The sequence below is a fragment of the Triticum dicoccoides genome, chromosome 1B (assembly GCF_002162155.2).
Source record: "Triticum dicoccoides isolate Atlit2015 ecotype Zavitan chromosome 1B, WEW_v2.0, whole genome shotgun sequence".
Taxonomy (NCBI): domain Eukaryota; kingdom Viridiplantae; phylum Streptophyta; class Magnoliopsida; order Poales; family Poaceae; genus Triticum; species Triticum dicoccoides.
In genome coordinates, this window is record NC_041381.1 from 28,858,016 (window position 1) to 28,863,726 (window position 5,711).

At 41.5% G+C, this 5,711-nt stretch overlaps 1 pseudogene; it reads right to left on the reverse strand.

Annotated features, from left to right (window-relative positions):
- Window positions 1-1,415: 1,415 nt before the first annotated feature.
- LOC119350043 lies at window positions 1,416-5,198 on the reverse strand (annotated as a pseudogene).
- Window positions 5,199-5,711: the final 513 nt, after the last annotated feature.

The window sequence follows — 5,711 nt, forward strand, 5'->3', positions numbered from 1 at the left end:
GCACGCTGTCGTGAGGGTGGACGACTCTGTTACCCTGCTGGACGCCGCCTTCCGCGGGAACGCCGCCATTGCCCTGCTGGACGCCGCCTTCCACGGGAACGCCGCCATGCGGGTGGACGCCGTCCTCCGCAAGCAAGCTACCGTCTTCCCAGTTCCCACAAGTGGATATCTTCCATGGCCATGAGCCTGACGGGGAGGAGAAGAGGCGGACGAAGATGAAAGGCGAAAAGATAGGAGGAGGAGGCGTGCGATCTGGAGTAATTAGTGAACATCCAATCTGAATCGTTCGATTGACCGGCAGACCACCGGAATATTATGGGCTCTTAGATTTCACTTAATCAATTAGATCTGAGGGTTCTGCTAATCCCGTGTACACTTTGTCATGTGTCTTTAGAGAAACACATGTTTGCTCTTTTAATAATAGCGTAGATGTAGATTATGCTTATATACACGTTGAGGGGACGCAGCCAAAGGGATGCGAGGGCTAGCATTAGTGCTAACTGTTAACAAGGGAGATTTACCCCATAATTTACACATGTTAACACATTTAATCAACAGGATTTACCTCATAATTAACACATGTTTACACATTTGATCAACAGTCGAATTTGGATCTTAGAAGGATGACTTTGCTAGAATGGACTTGTGTCTGATTTAGTAGAGATTAAACATATTTATATATAACTCGATAAAAATCAACCTAATTTTATGTTGGATACCTTCCTATATTTGTGTAAATAACAATAAATATCTTCATGAAAATTGAACTTTCGAACAACATACTTCCATATATTTGTGTAAATTTCAAACATTTATCGTCAAAATTGACAGCTGCAGCAGCATGTTCCATCATGATCTAATCATACTTTATATGTATGTTCTCGACTAGTATAGCAATTACAACAACTCCTTGTAGATATTTCTGTGATAATTTGTAACCTCTTATTTTTAACAAGGTATATCTATAATAGCAAAATAAGTTAGTATGTGACGTGAATAATACAAGATTAATTCGAATGGGAACAAGAAGCCCTTTCCAAAGCCAGCCAAAATTTCAACGTTACAGGACAGTCATGTGAGTTGCCATTGCAGTTGGATTTAAAGACTACGTCCTTTGCCTGGAGGAGCTTTTGATCACCATGCTCGCGCAGTCGCTTAAGTACCCAACAGAAGCTGAACACTCTTGTAGCGCTTGTGTAGATACAGTCGATGGTCATCAGATGAAGAGTAATCACCAAGAAAAAGGGAGCACGAAAAATATCCAACTTTTTAAGTTACATTCCCTGAATTCTAGATGTGCATGGCACGTGCCATTTACTTAGTATATACTACTGTCTAATAGTGGCAGTTGAGTGGCAGTTGGGCTGCATATCTAACTTGATAAATGAAATGGTGTGAATCGGGAAGATCAACAGTTAAGCTGGTACGCTGGGAATTAATCCAATAGCTTGAGCAATATCTATCTTCTTCCTACAATAGTCCTCATAGAACTTCGGTTTCGGCGTCTGAAAGAAAAGGAACTTCACTTAAGTAAACTATATAGTTGAAACTTGAAAAAGGCATGCAGATGCAGTTTTATAATAAAGTACCTCCTTTCTAAGTGCCTCTGCAATAAACTCCAGGGCTTTATCCTCAGTGATCTGGCTTTTGTCCTCTGCAAACTATGGTCAGGTAGAGCATCAGACACAAGAACAACGTTCCAATGGTTTCGATCTAGGCTCTGTTTGGATGCTGAGTACTTAAAAAACCTACACTATTTGAAAATCAAAGTACTATGACTTGTAGGTAGGAAAAAGTGTGCAGATACAATGAAGCGTGTGGCGAGCAGTATTTACTAAAGTTTTACTTTTCTTATTTTGCATTCCATAACTATCATAAAAAAATCAAACTAGTTTTTGGGCATGCACATGCACGTTGAAGACAACTGTTTGGTTAATTGGCTCCGTATATAAACTAACGTATCGGATCTATACTTCTATATCCTCTATGTGACACTGATTCAGAGCAACATGTGTTGATATAAACTGACATGCATTAGTAGCTGACTTGTGTCAAGATGGTGCGCAACCTAGTAGACGTAAAATCAGAGCAGCCAGACTAACTAAAACAACCCATGCAATTGTTTCTCTCTTTAAGAAAAAAGAGGGCAGGAGTAGATTTTTCAATACTCCAAAAATATCATAGTATTGGGAATACTGCAGTTTGTAAGAGTATGGTATTTACTACTCCAAACACCCAAAAGTATGTACAACTATAGTTTCTTCAGAAACCATGGTATTCAGAAAATACTCTAAAAACACTCTGCATCCAAACATGCCATAAGAGTGGGAGACACACAGAACAGGACTTACTTCCTTGAGGCAAGCTGTGAAACCAAGAAACTGAAAATGAGAAGTATGAAAAAGATAAGCTATAAACATCTATAACCATGAATACCATGTGAATTTCGAAAACATCTGAATAAGGAACACAATTTACCTCCTCTTCGAATTCCGAGCAGAATGTGTCATTCTCCAGTGCACATCTCATTCTGTTTTGGCTCAATGGGAACCTGTTAAGTTCATAAACCTCATCCAAAGCATCTCTGAATTTCTTCTGAGAATTGTTCAAGGGGAGAAAAAGGAAATGCATTACAAAGCATCAAAACACATATCACCATTCAATGATTGCTAAGTTGTTCAGAAGACCAGGGTACATTACTAACCTCCTGATTGCACCTCTGCCAAATCTCATAATAGAGTACATCAAACTCTTTGTAGTTCGTAACATCAAAAGCCATGCTCTTGAACCACTCCTGAATTAAGAGTCTAATTGTTAAATACAGAACACCTAAATGAAATAAAAAGTGCACAAGGGACCCTACATAGAAGCCAGAAAAGGCTAAGTTCGCATGTATCTTCGAGAAGTCAGTGGCGATCTTCATTGCTTGGAAAGTTCCTCTGGTCATAGGAGAGGCATAAGTTCAAAAAAAAAAAAAGGAGAGGCATTATGAATGGTGCTAAAGTATACATAGTGACATAATGTTACTCGTGCGTTTTGCATAAGAGATCTCACTCATACTTACCATAAGAGATGTTTGTTCTTTTAGCACATAAGCTTCCATCCACTATTGCGAGACAAAAAAAGATTGTTAGTACAAAAAACAATCAACATTTTGGTAACTTTTATCATATCTTTGGTGCGTACCTTAAGTTTCTTGGACAATTCTTCACAATACTTGACATATTCTTGTTCAATCTCATAGCTATGAAATTCCTTGTGGTATTCATCCCAACGAACATAGTCATAACCACCCTACAATAAAAAATTAGAGGGAGACAACAGTAAAAAGGAAAGATTAGCAAACAATCACATAACTCAAATAATAATAGTTGAACATTTTATAATCAGATAAACAAGCGGATGCAATTTATCAGAAAAACATACTTAGTTACATTTGCCAAAAGACATCTAAAGACATCTAAAAGGAAATAATATAGTCTGCCATCCTTGATCAAAGAAAAAAAAACTAGGAACAGTTTCACCAATTTATGTCATTCACAGAATAAAAAGGTGAAACAAGATTGTCACTGTATTTGAATTTATGCAAACTGGCCAATTTGTCATGGAATTTGATGAGTATTACTGTCGGGCTTAAAAAATTAGATAACATTATAGAACACTTCATTACAACAACAACAACAACAACAACAACGCCTTTAGTCCCAAACAAGTTGGGGTAGGCAGAACACTTCATTCAAGGAAACAATAATTAAAACGTACTACTACTGCTAGCATGAACATGCGTGCGAATTGGTCTAAAAGGATATGAGAATCAAAATAATATGCCAGGAATACTGAAACTGTAATTTCTTTTTACCTTTTATTACAAGGCTTAGAATACAGAAACGCCATTTCTTTTCACGTTTCATACAAGGTTTAATAACTGATTCACCGTATAAAGATTTTAATCTACCAAAAGTAAGTCGTTTTGTTGAGAAGTTTCTGAGCTTAAACACTGGTCTATCATACTAGATCAACAAAACATAAACAGATGCATACAACTTGCCAAAAAAAAAAAAGAGTACGTACATAATTTTGAGGGACCAGCCGTTGGTAGTCCTCCAGGCCAGCAAGCTTGCAGTAATCAGGGTGGAAAGACCAATCTAATTTGCCATCTTCCTCATAGCACTTAAAGAATCTCTCCTCCTCAAGACGGCTAGGGGGGTAGTCCTCTTTCAATTTATCATAGCAAAGCTTATCCTCAGGCACGTTTTATGACAGCTATAGACAATGAGATCAGTCATGAGACAAAATTTACTGTGTATTATACCAAACCAACATACGCAGCACAGAACCAAATAATTTAGATACTAACACACAAGCAACCTAAAAAGTGCAATAATAGACAGAATAGTGCATCTTGTTGATGTGACTGCAAACAAAACCTGATAATACTTGATGCGATACAACACATGGCGAACATTGAGCTCCTTGAGCTGCACATCATCCAGCTTAGTGGAAATATCGACATCAGGCCTGGCAGGCAGCTGGTTGAGATAAGCACGATAATCTTTCTTGCTGACATTATCTCCCAATCCCAATTTGTTAAGCCTTTGGATTTCGTCCTCCGCTTCTTCTATATCTTTGTTCTTCTTCGACTTAACTTGTACAACAGTTTTTGTTGCAGCAGCAGATGGCTTACGAGCGTGCGCACTAGGTTTTGAGGAGCTGGCCGGTCTGCCTTGTTGCGTGGTGTGCAGCTGCGGCAAGGGTTGTCTGCCGGAGACCGAGCCGACCGTCAGAGCCCTGCGTTGCTTCGGCGCCGGAGGGACCGACACGGACGTACGGTCCCTGACTTGCTTCCGCAGCACCTCTCCATGGGAGAGCGTGGACACAGTCTGATCATCCCTGCGTTGCTTCGGCGGTAGCTGGGCCGACAAGGGCGACCGATTCCCAGCCTGCTTCGGCGGCACCTCTCCACCGGAGACGGTGCTGACCCTCCGATTTACAACTTGGCTCGGCGACGACGGAGGGACTGACACGGGCGTCCGACCCCCGACTTGCGTCGGCAGCGCCGCTCGACCGGAGACCGTGCGGACCGACTGATCCTTGCGTTGCTTCGACGGCGGAGGGACCGGAGATCGGCCGAGCCTATTCCCTGCTTGCTTCGGCGGCGGCACCGCTTCACCCGTGTCGCCGATCTGATTCCGCGGCATCTCTCCAAACCCTAGCAACCACTGTGGAGCTTCCTAAGGTCCGATTTGATGGGGGCGGGGCGGGTCAAGTGAAGTTGGAGACGGGGAGCGCGTCAAATCGGGATTCGTTGAGAGTGTCACGTCCATAGTGCGGATTGGGGGATGAGCGCAACGGAAACGGTGTGGAAACTCCTTTTTTTTTGTTGTCTAAACACACGCTTTATTGCTCAAGAATATTCTTTTTTTTTGCGGGGAAAATTTTCAATCTATTCATCTTCAATCATGGTAGTACAACGAGAACTAGAAATAATAAAAATTACATGTAGATCCATAGACCACCTAGCGATGACTACAAGCACTGAAGCGAGCCGAAGGCGCGCCGCTGTCATCACCCCTCCCTCGCCGGAACCGGGCAAACCTTGTTGTAGTAGACAGTCGGGAAGTCGTCGTGCTAAGGCCCCGTAGAACCAATGCACCAGAACAGCAACCGTCGCGGATGAAGAGCGTAGATCAAAAGAATCCAACCTGAAAACA